This window comes from Muntiacus reevesi, chromosome 15, assembly GCF_963930625.1.
Source record: "Muntiacus reevesi chromosome 15, mMunRee1.1, whole genome shotgun sequence".
NCBI classification, from domain to species: Eukaryota; Metazoa; Chordata; class Mammalia; order Artiodactyla; family Cervidae; genus Muntiacus; species Muntiacus reevesi.
The window spans coordinates 65,258,007-65,273,467 of NC_089263.1; positions in this window are offsets into that span (position 1 = coordinate 65,258,007).

The following is a 15,461-nucleotide window of genomic DNA, read 5'->3' on the forward strand; positions in this document are numbered from 1 at the left end:
GGGAGGCCTGGCGTGCTGCAGTCCATGAGGTTGCAAAGAGTCAGACACGACTGAGCGAGTGAACTGAACTGATGTGGGATCTTCCCCAATCAGGGATCAAACCCGTGTTTCTTTCATTGGCAGATGCATTCTTTACCACTGAGTCATTCTTTACCAGGGAAGCCCTTAATTTCCTTTTATTGCCTGAATTATTTGTGATCTTACTGCTTCCTACTACCTAACATTTTAATGTTACGTATTTGCTTGTCTTCTGTCTCCTTTGCAAGACTTAAACTTCCATAAGGGTTACAGCTTAGATTTTATTGTCATGGTATCTTAACAGTGTCAGGCACATAGTTCAGTACATAACTCTTGAGAGCATAGTAATGACAGAACCATTCACGTATATCAGCATTCGCTTCAGTTTCTATAGCTTTTGTCTTGGGCCACAACAGAGAATACTGCACAAGAGCTGTGACCATGAATTTCCTGCAGTGAAGGTTTTATTTTTATGGCAAAAATTCTTCATCAGGGAATTGACATCCACTTGTCTTTTTAATCATATCTGCAGTTTTCAGACTGCTTTCCAAGGTGATGCGATGATTCCCCTCTCTGCCATCAGCGTACAAAGGTCCCCCACCCCTCCCCTAACCCGGGACCACCAGGCTCGTGTTCAGAGTCAGCAGCCTGGGGGTGGAGCCTGTGTCAGCGGTGCTCGAATCGGCATTTCCCCCACGGCCTGTGAACTTAAACACCTTCACGTGTTTGTTGATGAATTGCTCTCCTGTGAATTGCTTATTTCCTTTGTCCACTTTCCTACTGGCTCTTAAAAATCTGTTTTTTGTCAATTTCCAGGAGCCTTTGGTCTATTATAGATATTTATCATTTATCTGTCATCTGCTTTACAAAAATTTATTTTTCCAAATTTATTATTTTCATATTGTTTATTTACGGCTTCTTTTTCCACAGAAAATTTAATATTCCTACAAAGTCACATAGATCTACCCCTCTCCTATAGCTCCAGGGTGTTCGACCTGAGGCAAGGCATTCTTGACTCTGTGTTACCTGCGTGTTGATTATGCATGTGTTTTTCTTCAGTTCCTTGGTTTCTGCATTTAATCACTTAATCAGTCTGGCTCTCACAATGACACAGCGTGTACATTTTTCTTCCAGATGGTTCTCTACTGTAACAGCGCCACTTAGTGACTAACCCGTCCTTCCTACTGAATTTACCTGCCTCTTCTGTCACGAAAGAAATTCTCCCCCAAGTGGTAACGACTTCTAGCATTTCTATCCTGGTGCCGGGTCTGCTCGCTTATTCCTAAATCCATAGTGTGTCTGTCAGATCAGTGTTCAGAGACTGGCCTCATGTCTGGGTGGCAGATCCTCCCTTGCTCCTTTTCAGTCTTTTCTTGCCTGTTATTGGGTATTTATTCTCACATATCAGATCGTGCACTCCTTACTGCCAAATTCAGACATAAATTGAAGAAAGTAGGGAAAACCACTAGACCTTTCAGGTATGACCTAAGTCAAATCCCTTATGATTATACAGTGGAAGTGAGAAATAGATTCAGGGGATTAGATCTGATAGAGTGCCTGAAGAACTATGGACGGAGGTTCGTGACATTGTACTGGGGGCAGTGATTAAGACCATCCCCAAGAAAAAGAAATGCAAAAAGGCAAAATGGTTGTCTGAGGAGGCCTTACAAATAGCTGAGAAAAGAAGAGAAGCAAAAGGAAAAGGAAAAAGGAAAGACATACCCATTTGAATGCAGAGTTCCAAAGAATAGCAAGGAGAGATAAGAAAGCCTTCCTCAGGAATCAATACAAAGAAATAGAGGAAAACAATGGAATGGGAAAGACTACAAGAAAATCTGAGACACCAAGGGAACATTTCATGCAAAGATGGGCTCAGTAAAGGACAGAAATGGTAGGGCCCTAACAGAAGCAGAAGATATTAAGAAGAGGTGGCAAGAATACACAGAAGAACTATACAGAAAAGATCTTCACGACCCAGAGGATCACGATGGTGTGATCACTCAACTATAACCAGTCATCCTGGAATCCGAAGTCAAGTGGGCCTTAGGAAGCATCACTATGAACAAAGTTAGTGGAGGTGATAGAATTCCAATTCAGTTCAGTTCAGTTCAGTCGCTCAGTCGTGTCAGACTCCTTGCAGCCCCATGGACTGCAGTACACCAGGCCTCCCTGTCCATCACCAACTCCCGGAGTTTACCGGGAGTACACTGGAATTCCAGTTGAGCTATTTCAAATCCTAAAAGATGATGCTGTGAAAGTGCTGCACTCAATATGCCAGCAAATTTGGAAAACTCAGCAGTGGCCACAGGAATGGAAAAGGCCGGTTTTCATTCCAATCCCAAAGAAAAGCAATGCCAAAGAATGCTCAAACTACCACACGATTGCACTCATCTCACACGCTAGCAAAGTAATGCTAAAATTCTCCAAGTCAGGCTTCAACAGTACGTGAACTGTGAACTTCCAGATGTTCAAGCTAGATTAAGATAAGGCAAAGGAACCAGAGGTCTAATTGCCAATATCCACTGGATCATCAAAAAAGCAAGAGAGTTCCAGAAAAGCGTCTACTTCTGCTTTATTGACTATGCCAAAGCCTTTAACTGTGTCGATCACAACAAACTGTGGGAAATTCTTCAAGAGATGGGAATACCAGACCACCTGACCAGCTTCCTGAGAAATCTGTTTGCAGGTCAAGAAGCAACAGTTAGAACTGGACATGGAACAATAGACTGGTTCCAAATCAGGAAAGGAGTATGTCAAGGCTGTATATTGTCACCCTGCTTATTTAACTTATATGTAGAGTACATCATGAGAAATGCTGGACTGGATAAAGCACAAGCTGGAATCAAGACTGCCAGGAGAAATATCAATAACCTCAGCTATGCAGACAACACCACCCTCGTGGCAGAAAGCGAAGAACTAAAAGAACGTCTTGATGAAAGTGAAAGAGGGGAGTGAAAAAGTTGGCTTTAAGCTCAGCATTAAAAAAACTAAGATCATGGCATCTGGTCCCATCACTTCATGGCCAATAGATAGGGGAACAATGGAAACAGTGACAGACTTTATTTTTGGGGGCTCCAAAATCACTGCAGATGGTGACTGCAGCCATCAAATTAAAAAACGCCTGCTGCTTGGAAGAAAAGTTATGACAGCATATTACAAAGCAGAGACATTACTTTGCCAACAAAGGTCCATCTAGTCAAAGCTAGACTACTGGTTTTTCCAGTGGTCATGTATGGATGTGAGAGTTGGACTACAAAGAAAGCTGAGCGCTGAAGAATTGATGTTTTTGAACTGTGGTGTTGGAGAAGACTCTTGAGAGTCCCTTGGACTGCAAGGAGATCCAGTCAATCAGTCCTAAAGGAAATCAGTCCTGAACCTACACTGGAAGGACTGATGCTGAAGCTGAAACTCCAACACTTATAGCAACCTGATGTGAAGGACTGACTCATTGGAAAAGACCTTGATGCTGGGAAAGATTGAAGGTGGGAGGAGAAGGGGACGACAGAGGATGAGATGGTTGGATGGCATCACTGGCTCAATGGACATGAGTGTGAGCAAGCTCCGGGAATTGGTGATGTACAGGGTAGCCTGGTGTGCTGCAGTCCATGAGGTTGCAAAGAGTCGGACACGACTGAGCGAGTGAACTGAACTGATTCTTACATATAAGTTTTAAGTTTATTTTGGCCATTGAAAAGACCTGGGGCTCTACCTGGTCCTCATTTCTTTTGTTCAGATCATGCTTTATATGGCTCTATAGGAGTTTCCAGCTTTCTTCATATAGGTCATGTGCCTTTCTTTGTGTACTTAAATTTTTTGTTTTGTTTCCCATCACTGTAGGGAATGCAATAGATTCCCCATTTTTAGAAGCTCATTAGTGGAATAGAAAAAAATGATGGATTATTCCATATTCTCTCTTCCTGCCTATTCACCAGATTATTTTATTCACACCAGTGGTTTTTACTAGTTTTTCATTCTTCTTTTCCAGTGTTTATGCTGATCCTCTCAGTCTCATCTATATTCATAAGTGGGATGGCTATCTTTCTGTACCATCTGTTATCAGCTGGGGGGGGGGGGTCCGCCTTTTCCTGTGGGATGGAATAGAGCCGCACTCAGACTGGTCTCTAAAGGCAGGCAGAGGTCTGCTCCTCCTGCAGCCTGCACCCCCACCCCCCCCCACCCCACCCCGCATCCTCCCCGCCCCGCCCCGCAGCCGCCTTTGCTCGCCCCTGGCCCGCATCCTGGAAGACAAACCAGCTACAGCTGCCCTCCTGCTCGTGGGGGAGGTTTGAGGACTCAGGGGGCCTTTGGCTGACGGCACCTCTCAGCCTGGGGAGTAACTGCTCGGCCCCCAACTTGTAGGTCTGGGGGCGGGGGAGGAGAAGCCGGGTGATGGCCCACCAAGGTGGGCAGGGGGAGCCAGGCGGCCCGCTGCTGGGTGCCGGCATCATCAGGGTCCCAGAGACCTCCCAGCAGGGCCCACTTGGAAGAGACCTCAGCATGTGCCGCTCGGGGGTGAGGCAGGGCAGGCCTCCAGGGGCGGCCCTCAGCTCAGAGGCGCCCAGTCCTGGAAGGCTCCTTCCTCCGCCTCTCCTCACCTCGACCCCAGGCCCCCGGCCTCCGCGCCACTTTCCCGCGGAGCCCGGGCTCCCATTCTCGGGGAGCGCCCACTCTGGGCACCTGCACCCTCTCCTTGGATGCCCTTGACCGCGCCTCCATCCCTTAAAGGAAAGGACGTCGACCCAAGCGTGCCCCCACCCGGCCTCCTCCATCCTCCCCTCCCGCGGGGCTCCTCCTTAGTCGGGGTGGGGGTCGGGGATGGGAGGGGACGCTCATGTACTCGACACCGGGGTCCTCCCGGCGCGCTGGCCGCGAGCAGGTCCCGGGATTGAGTCCTCGGGCTCCGAGTCCGGCGGGGACACGGCGGCCAGCGGCCAGCACGGAGCTTCCCGAGCCGCCTCCGGTGCCGCGTCCTCGCTCCCCGTGGTGCCCCCAGGGCCTCTCGGGGCGGCGAACACGGACTGCCCACCGCGGGCCGCCCAGGCCCGCCCCTGAAGCGCAGAGCCGTGTGGCTCGGTTTCAGAAGCCCCTTCCCTGTGGCCGCTGGAAAGGAGAGGCGCGGGGGCTCTGAGGCGGGGTCTCTGCCGGCCGGCCCCTCGGGACCAGGAGAGGGGCCGTCCCCCGGGGCCCCTCCGCCGAACGCGGGGCTGGATGGGCTGCGAGCCTCACAGCCCGGTTCCCTCCTTCTCCCGGGGCGGGAGGGGAGAGCCCACGCTGGAAAGCTCGTCCGTCCGCTTCCTGCCCGGCTGCCGCGCGTCGTCCCCGGTCGTGGTCTCCCACGGCCCCTCCCTGCTCCGTGCATCCCCGCCCTGCCGCCCCGGGGCGCCCCTCCGCTGCCGCCGGTGCGGCCTTTTCTCGGGGTCCACCCCCCCAGGGTCCCGGCCTTTCCTCGGGGCCCGCCCCCCCCAGGGTCCCGGCCTTTTCTCGGGGTCCGCCCCCCAGGGTCCCGGCCTTTTCTCGGGGTCCGCCCCCCCCAGGGTCCCGGCCTTTTCTCGGGGTCCGCCCCCCCAGGGTCCCGGCCTTTTCTCGGGGTCCGCCCCCCCCAGGGTCCCGGCCTTTTCTCGGGGTCCGCCCCCCCAGAGTCCCGGCCTTTTCTAGGGGTCCGCCCCCCAGGGTCCCGGCCTTTTCTCGGGGTCCCCCCCCAGGGTCCCGGCGTTTTCTCGGGGTCCCCCCACCCAGGGTCCCGGCCTTTTCTCGGGGTCCGCTCCTCCCCCCCAGAGTCCCGGCCTTTCCTCGGGGTCCGCCCCCCAGGGTCCCGGCCTTTCCTCGGGGTCCGCCCCCCCAGGGTCCCGGCCTTTTCTCGGGGTCCGCCCCCCAGGGTCCCGGCCTTTTCTCGGGGTCCCCCCCCAGGGTCCCGGCGTTTTCTCGGGGTCCGCCCCCCAGGGTCCCGGCCTTTTCTCGGGGTCCGCCCCCCCAGGGTCCCGGCCTTTTCTCGGGGTCCGCCCCCCCAGAGTCCCGGCCTTTTCTAGGGGTCCGCCCCCCAGGGTCCCGGCCTTTTCTCGGGGTCCCCCCCCAGGGTCCCGGCGTTTTCTCGGGGTCCCCCCACCCAGGGTCCCGGCCTTTTCTCGGGGTCCGCTCCTCCCCCCCAGAGTCCCGGCCTTTCCTCGGGGTCCGCCCCCCAGGGTCCCGGCCTTTCCTCGGGGTCCGCCCCCCCAGGGTCCCGGCCTTTTCTCGGGGTCCGCCCCCCAGGGTCCCGGCCTTTTCTCGGGGTCCCCCCCCAGGGTCCCGGCGTTTTCTCGGGGTCCGCCCCCCAGGGTCCCGGCCTTTCCTCGGGGCCCGCCCCCCCCGGCCCCACCCACTCCTCGGCCGGCCACGCCCCCGGCCCGGGAAGAACCTGCTGGTTGACCGCAGGGCGCCCCTGGTGGGCTAGTGGAGGGAAGGGCAGGGGTCCCCCGAGGGTCGGTCAGCAAGGCCTGGGGGACCAGCCTGGTACGCTGGGGCAAACTCGGGGACACGGCCCTCCAAGGGGAGGGAACAGCCTGTGAGAAGGCTCAGAGCCGGTGCCGGTCACGCAGCTCAAAGCAGGCAGGGGGCTGGCCCGGCAGCTCGCCCAAGGGGCTCAGGCGGCCGCTTGACCTGAGGGCCCGCAGAGCCTGTCTGTGCTGGGGGCGCCACCCTCTGTGGGCCAGAGACTGCGGCCAGAACGCAGGTCAAGGAGAAGGGGTGAAGGAGGCCAGGCCCCTGCCACCTCCTTACCCAGGGCCCCAGGATCTGGGAGCGGGAGGTGAGCTGCTGTCCTTGGAACGGCTTCAGGGAGGCGGTGGGCTTGGACCTCAGGGAAGGGGAGGCAGTGGGGGGTTCTGGAGAAAACAGGAGCGGGGTCTCCTCCTCCACGCACTCCCCCTCCCCAGACAGCCCCCCTCCTGCCCGTCAGGCCCTTCAGACCCTGGGGTTCTCATCCTTACCCTGTCCACCCTACGCAGTGATGCTGGGGACCCTCCAGGGCTGTGGGGTGTCCCGAGGCAGGCGCAGTGAGGCCAGAGTGCAGATAGGGGGTGGTGAGGGGGCTGGGGGTGGGAGCGCAGACCCCCAGGAGCCTGCGGAGGGAGCTTCCTGGGAGGGAGCGAGGCTGCTGGGGGAACACGGGCGGCCCCCTCCAGCCTGTGGCTGAGAGCTCCCTGATGCGTCTCCTGAAGCTGCTGGGCTGGTAGGCTCATCTGTCATTGTCTTAATTTCAGTTATTTTTTAAAAGATTTATTTATTTATTTATATCAGTTTCCCTGATAGCTCAGCTGGTAAAGAATCCGCCTGCAATGCAGGAGACCTGGGTTCGATCCCTGGGTTGGGAAGATCCACTGGAGAAGGAAAAGGCTACCCACTCCAGTGTTCTAGCCTGGAGAATTCCATGGACTGTATATGTCCATGGGGTCGCAAAGAGTGGGACACAGCTGACTGACTTTCACTTTATTTTATCTCTGGCTGTGGTGGGTCTTTGTTGCAGTGTGTGGGCTTCTAATTGTGGTGGCTTCTCTTGGCTTCTCTTTGGATCTGGTGACGCTCGGCGCTAAGGCTTCAGTAGTTGCGGCCCATGGACTTAGTTGCACCACAGCATGTAGGATCTTCCTGGACCAGGGATCGAACCAGTGTCCCTGCATTGCAAGGCAGATTCTTGACCACTGGACAACCAGAAAAGCCCTTTCAGTTATTTTTAACTTTAGAATTTCCATCTGATATTTTTTTCATGGACTCCGGGCCTCTGGTAAAATTCTCCATCTTGTCGTTTGTTTCTCGAATGTTCTAATAATTATTATTTAAAAAGCCAAATTGATAGCCCCAATATCTGGATCACCTGTGAGTCTGCTTCTTTTCTTTTCTAAAAGCTGTGCCGGGTCTTCGCTGCTGCACGCGGACTCCAATTTGTGGCGTGTGGGATCTCGTTCCCTGGCCAGGCATGGAACCCGGGCCCTCTGCACTGGGTCTTAGCCACTGGACCACCAGGGAGGCCCCTGCTTCTTTCTTCTCTAGATTCTTTCGCTCCTTCTTCCTTCGTCTCTTTTGTCCCCGTGCCCCGGCACGCCCTGTAACTAGGGGATGAGTGTCGGGTCTGTTCAGGATGGGGGTGACGTACGTCTCATCGGCTGCAGACTCACTTGCGGGGGCCTCAGCTGAAGGCTTGGGTGTTTCCCACAGCTCCCTCCTCCATGCCGGGGCTCTGGTTTCTCTCTCCACCACCACCAGACTGCTCAGCATTCCGCTTAGCCTTCTAGGCTTTTAGCTGCCATTTTCCACGTGGCTTCTCAGTCCTTCACCCCAAACAGCTTGAAGTGAAGTGAAGTGAAGTGAAGTCGCTCAGTCATGTCCGACTCTTTGCAACCTCAAGGACTGTAGCCCACCAGGCTCCTCTGTCTGTGAGATTTTCCAGGCAAGAATACTGGAGTGGGTTGCCATTTCCTTCTCCAGGGGATCTTCCCGACCCAGGGATCGAACCCAGGCTTCCCACATTGCAGGCGGACGCTTTACCCTCTGAGAACCAGGGAAGCCACCAAACAGCATAGAAATGGGCAAATACCTCCAGGGGGCAAGAGGCTCTTCGATGGGGTTTCATGCCGGCGTTTCTCTCCCTAGGCCATGAGGATGTGGAGAGCTCAGGTGCTATGTTCTCCTTGGCCTCCAGGGACAGCATCTTCCACAGATCAACAGGCTCCCAAGGGGGAGAGTGGCCGAGGACGTGCCTCATTTCAAGGTCATCCTCTCTGGTAAGGGCCTCAGCCCCTCAAGTCTTGGCTGCCTCGGTTGCTCACCAATGCCTTCAAACAGTTGTGTATTTTTAAAAGTCTTTCGGCCATACCATGCAGCACGTGGCAACCTTAGTTCCTGATCAAAGCCGTGCCCACTGCACTGGCACTGTGCAGTCTGTCACTAGGCCGCCAGGGAGGTCCCCAGCTGTGTACTTTTAAATGTGGCTTTAAAAGTTGCTTTTGATGCAGAGTTTTGTCTGATGTTTGCTATTCATCATAGTTGGAAGCATGATTAAAAATTAAATGGTCTTATAAACTACAATGAGTGCTATGGATTTGCTTGGTATATGGTCAGAACAATCTACTGGATGATTTAATTGACTCAGAAATTATCAGGGCTTCCCAGGTGGTTCAGTGGTAAAGAGTCCGTCTGCCAATGAAGGAGACATGGGTTCGATTCCTGGTCTGGTAAGATCCCACATGCCATGGAGCCATTAAGCCCGTGTACCGCAGCCACAGAGCCGGTGCTCTAGAGCCTGGGCGCCGTGACTCCCAGCGAGGGAGTTACGTGAGCCTGAGCGCACATGCACAGCTGCGGGGCCCGAGTGCCTGGAGCCTGTGCCGGGCAACGCAAGAAGCCGCAGAAATGAGAGGCCCTCGCGCCGCAACTAGAGCAAAGCCCCAGCAGCAGCGAGGACCCAGTACAGCCATAAGTAAATAAACTAAAAGTTTTTTTAAATTGTCAAAATTATGTGTTTTAAATTTTATAACAAAAATAAGAGAAATCAGGTTGCATTTATTTTAGTAAGAACCACATTAAGGAAGCATATCAAGATAGAGTATGTGGTTTTCTTTTCTTTTCCTGCTCATGAAATCTGACACTAGAAACCACGAGAATCTTAAGCCTGTGTGACTCCCCTGGTGAGTGGTTTCTGTGTGGGAATCGTACACCTGACTTAGCCAGTTCCTCTTTAGAGGAACTAAAGAGCCTCTAGATGAAGGTCAAAGAGGAGAGTGAAAAGCTGGCTTAAAACTCAACATTAAAAAAACTAAGATTATGGCATCTAGTCCCATCACTTCATGGCAAATAGATGGGGAAAATGTAGAAAGAGTCAAATTTTATTTTCTTGGGTTCCAAAATCACTGTGGACAATGATTGCAGTCACAAAATTTCTCCTTGGAAGGGAAGCTATGATGAACCTAGACAGTGTATTAAAAAGCAGAGACATCACTTTGCTGACAAATGTCTGTATAGTCAAAGCTATGGTTTTTCCAGTAGTCATGCACAGATGTGAGATTTGGACCGTAAAGAAGGCTGAGCACCCAAGAATTGATGCTTTCGAACTGTGGTGCTGGAAAAGACTCTTGAGAGTCCCTTGGACTGAAAGGAGATCAAACCAGTCAGTCCTAAAGGAAATCAACCCTGAATATTCATTGGAAGGACTGATCCTGAAGCTCCAATGCTTTGGCCACCTGATGTGAAGAGTTGACTCATTGGAAAACACCCTGATGCTGGGAAAGATTAGGGGCAGGAGGAGAAGGGGATGGCAGAGGATGAGATGGTTGGATTGCATCACTGACTCAATGGACGTGAGTTTGAGCAAACTCAAGGAGATAGTGAAGAACAGGGAAGCCTGGAGTGCTGCAGTTCATGGGGTCACAAAGAGTTGAACATGTCTAGTGATGAAACAACAACAACTCAGCCAGAGCCCCATTCTAGAATCGTCGGAAAGCCCGTTCATCTCCCATGAGAGGAAACAGCATGCTAGCCACATGCAGTGTCTTGTTTTGATACCTGGGAGTTGGTTCATCTGTTCCTTCCCGCCCCAGGGAGGCTGCAACCACTCCTCTCCTTGAAAGAATTCTGGTTTCTGCTTATGTGACTTGGGTCCAGTTTGAGACCATAAGGCCTTGGAACATTTTAATACTTTCTTGTTTGAGCCATCAAATCAGAAGGAAGAAGTCTGCATAGTGTATGTATCTGGGGTGCAGCAGACACTAAAGCGCATCATGATATGGGCCGAAGCTGTAAAGCAAGGATCTGGGCTTGGAGTAGCAAGCAGGCGGGGCTGTGGGTGCTGCCAGGGTCGGAGCAGACACCAGGTGACGGTCAGCGTGCATGCAGGACGCCAAGGAAGGCTGTGGTGTGTAACAGTGTCGATAAATGATGATGTGATGCAGTTCAAAAATGTTGACTTTTAATTAAATGTTTACAACTATTCAAAGAGCACATGTGCATGAGTTAAAATACACAAATTAAGTAAGTGTCCAGAGTTAAAAAAAAAAAAAGTCTTTGGTTAGGACAAGGATTTAAAAAAATGTTTTAAACTTTATTTGGCTATTCTAGGTCTTAGTTGCTGCATGGGGGGCCTTCAACTGCGACATGCAAACTCATTTGCAACACGTAGGTTGAATGGTTAAGACTCTGCGCTCCCAATGGGGGGTGCTGGGGTTCCCTCCCTGGTCAGGGAACTAAAATCCCACAAGCTGAGCAGGCAAAAAGAAAAGAATAACATGTTTGTTTCGGGTCCAGTTCAGCAGCAGTGACAGGGATCTGGACTGGCCTTGCTGCTCAGCTCCTGGTCTTCTCCTCTTGGTCATATTATGGCTGCTGCAGCTCCAAGCATCACATCCTCAGCCAGCAAAGGCAGTGTGCAGACGGCAGTGTCTTCCCTCACCTCATCTCTTCCATGGGAGGTTTAGCATTCCCAGAAGCACCCTTCCCCACCCTCTGATCGAAAGCAGAAGCCCCGTCACTTGTCAAATACTGGGCATGTGCCCACTCCCAGCACTGGCCCATCCTCTGGGAGATCAAGAACTCTGCACCAGGGGCTGAAAGCACCTGGGTGTGCTGGCAGGAACCAGGTGGGGTTTCCAGGCAGAGTCACTGAGGTGGGAGGGCCGAGGCAGCACTGCAGACCAGAGCAAAGCCCTTCCCGTCCCCTGGGGCTCCTGGGGTGACCCTAGGTGGGAGGACGTGGTCCTGCAGCCCTCCCTCACCCGCCTTGTCTGTAACGGATCGCAGGGTTATGTGGGGGCACATGAGGACCTGGACCCCGAGACGGAGCTATGGGATTATGGGGGCTGGGTGGGGGCGGCGCATGAGAGCCTGGACCCGAGCAGAGGCGGGCTCTGCCCGCCAGCCAGAGGGTGCGAGCAAACACCCGGGGCTCCCGAGCTGGGCCTGCTCCTAGCTCCTGCCGAGTCCCAGAGCATAAGAGGGCCCCTGGCTAGGGCGTGAATGGGGAGGGGAGGTGCGGGATGGATGCAGCGCCCATCTGGCGGGGCGTGGCCACCGCCCTCCCCACCCTTGGGTTCCCTTTGTAGGAGTGACTTCTGTGGGGGGGTGTAGGCAGACACCCCTTCAGTAGGGAGGCTCAAGGTTCTCGGGGACCTGGCCGCCAGCAGCCCCCCCCACCTGCCCTCAGGTTTAGGGGTGCAGGGGCTAACGCCTGGCCTGCCACACCCAGCATCTGCTGCTCCCAGGCCAGGCCCAGCAGGACGGGGTGCCCCCTCCCCCGCAGTGGAGGGGCACCCCTTCAGCTGGGGTCTCAGCTGGGCTGAATAATTAACCAGGGACACCGTGTGGCCCAGGCTTTAGGACCGGCCTTCCTGCTGTCTGCGGGTAATTAGGATAATTACCCCTGCTGAGACAGGGGGCCAGCAGACCTGGGAGAAAGGCCAGGGGCCTCCCTGCCTCTGACCCAGCTGCCCTGCCCGCTCTCAGCCCGCGTCTAGGCCTGAGGGCCATCCCTGTTGGCCCAGGGCCAGGCAGGTCCACACAGGCCTGGGCAGACACGCAGGGAACACCGAGGGGGACGCCGGCCCCTCGGGAAGTCCCACTAACCCACCCCCACCCCACCCCCCCGCCGGCTGCAGCCGACCTTTGGCTCCAGTCCGAGGCAGCAAGGCCGGACAGACTCCCAGAAGGGGCCTGGGCTGGGGCTTCATTCTGGGTCAGGAGTTACCACAGCCCTGAGGCTTCTTTCTCATTTCACAGCAAATGCCTCGTGAAATGACTGGCCGTGTGCAAATGTCCAAATGCAAAGGACGGCCACTCCCCGATCCCGGACCCCTGACCCCCGAGGACAGGGCAGCTGGGCTGGCAGATGCTCGGGTTATTTGAGTTCTGCCAGAGAACCCCAGCCTAAGTCCCGGGGAGCAGGGCGTGGGGCTCAGGAGGGGCCCAGCCCCGCCCGACGCTGAGTCCAGGCTTCAAAGGGCAGCAGGCCGCGGGCCAGGAAGGGCAGGGAGGCCTCTGTCCCCGCGTTTATCTCTCCTCTGCATCCCCGGGACCACTCCCACCCCCAAGGGTGTCTGCAGGCTCCGCCTCAGGCCCCAGGGACCACTCAGACCCTACCTGGCCCTGGAGCCAGGGGTCCACAGGGCGTGCTGGCCGCTCCCTGCCACATTCTGCAGGGACCCTCCCCCTCCTGTCCTGTCCGACTCTGTGACCCCATGAACTGTGGCCCACCCGTCAGGCTCCTCTGTCCACATTAAAAGCATGAAATTTACTATAAAAAAAAACCTTTTTTCTTTGCCACTGCAACCATTTTTAAGGGTCCAGTTCAGGGGCATTAAGTACATTCGTGTCATCATGCAACTGTCATCACCATCCACTTCCTGAACTTTTTCACCTTCCTTCCTGAATCTGAAACTGTCTCCATTAAATATTCACTCCTCATCCTACCCCCGCCCTCAGCAATCACCATTCTACTTTCTGTCTCTAAGAATCTGATTACTCTAGGAATCATAAAGAGTTAGCTTTTTGTGACCGGCTTAATTCTCTTAGTGTAATGTCTTCAAGGCTCATCCATGTGCCTTTTAAAGGCTGAATAATATTCCATTGTATGGATGCACCACATTTTGCTTATCCATTCATCTATGGGTGGACATTGGGATACAGCCATCTTTGGGCTATTGTAAATAAAGTTGCTGTGAACGCAGGTGTACAAATACCTATTTGAGTCTCAGCTCTCAACTCTTTCAGGCGTATATTCAGAAGTGGAATAGCTGGATTGTATGGGAGTTCTATCTATATAGAAGCAACACCATCTTGCATTCCCACCAACAGGGCATAGGGTTCTAATTCTCCACAGACATCTTCCCCAACACTGATCATTATTAATTTCTAACAGTAGTCATCCTAACAGGTATGAAGTGGTATCTCCTGGTGTGGATTTGCATCTCCCTAATGATTTGTTTTTTTGGGCTCCAAAATCACTGCAGATGGTGACTGCAGCCATGAAATTAAAAGACGCTTACTCCTTGGAAGGAAAGTTATGATCAACCTAGATAGCATATTAAAAAACAGAGACATGACTTTGCCAACAAAGGTTCGTCTGCTCAAGCCTATGGTTTTTCCAGTGGTCATGTATGGATGTGAGAGTTGGACTGTGAAGAAAGCTGAGCGACGAAAAATTGATGCTTTTGAACTGTGGTGTTGGAGAAGACTCTTGAGAGTCCCTTGGACTGCAAGGAGATCCAGCCAGGCCATCCTAAAGGAGGTCAGCCCTGGGTGTTTATTGGAAGGACTGGAAGCTGAAATTCCAGTACTTTGGCCACCTCATGCAAAGAGTTGACTTATTGGAAAAGACCCTGATGCTGGGAGGGATTGGGGGATGGAGGAGAAGGGGACGACAGAGGATGAGATGGCTGGATGGCATCACCGGCTCGATGGGCATGAGTTTGAGTAAACTCTGGGAGCTCGTAATGGACAGGGAGGCCTGGCATGCTGCGATTCATGGGGTCGCAAAGAGTCAGACACAACTGAGCGACCGAACTGAACTGAATGACTAATGGTATTGACCATCTTCCTATGTGCTTGTCGGCCACTTGGGTATCTTCTTTGGAGACATGTCTATTCAAGTCCTTTCGGGCTAATTATCCTTGCATCTTTGTTTTTTTCATGGACTTCAAGATTGGTTCACATAATTATTAGAAAAAAAAAAAAGTCCCGTAGCTGCTAAGGTTGCATCCAATGTACAGGTCACCCTGGGGCGACTATGGCCTCACCCTCCTCCGGTTTCCTTTCCAGCCCTCACTGCAGGTTCCTGGCTAGTCTACCTGTCTTTCCTACCCTCTCCCTACGGCTGCAGGCACTGCCCCCCCTTAGGAGGCCTCCAGATGCCCCAGTTCTGTCCTGAACCCCGGACGCTCCTGGACAGCTCCCCTGAGCGTCCTTGGGTCTCTCCACCATTGCACGTCACTCAGCAGCTGAGCCCTGCACACACGCTGTCCGGGCCCGTTCGCCTGGCTCCAGGGACAGCAGGGTCCAGGTGACCCTGGGCATCCTCTTGGCTCCTCTCTTCCTCACCTTAGGGGAAATTAGGGTTCTGTCAGGATAAAGATGCACAGGGAGGAAAGGACTTTTATAAGGTTCCACTTACCAAGGTGCAGGTAAGGGGAGGTGAAACCAACAGGGCGGTGAAGGTAGGGGCTGCTCCCAGAGCCCTCAGTTCAGTCCAGTCGCTCAGTCACATCCGACTGTTTGTGACCCCATGGACTGCAGCGCGCCAGGCCTCCCTGTCCACCGCCAACTTCCGGAGCTTGCTCAAACTCAGGTCTATCGAGTCAGTGATGCCATCCAACCATCTCATCCTCTGTCGTCCCCTTCTCCTCCTGCCCTCAATCTTTCCCAGCATCAGGGTCTTTTCTAAAGAGTCAGCCCTTCGAATCAGGTGGCCAAAGTATTGGAGTTTCAGCTTC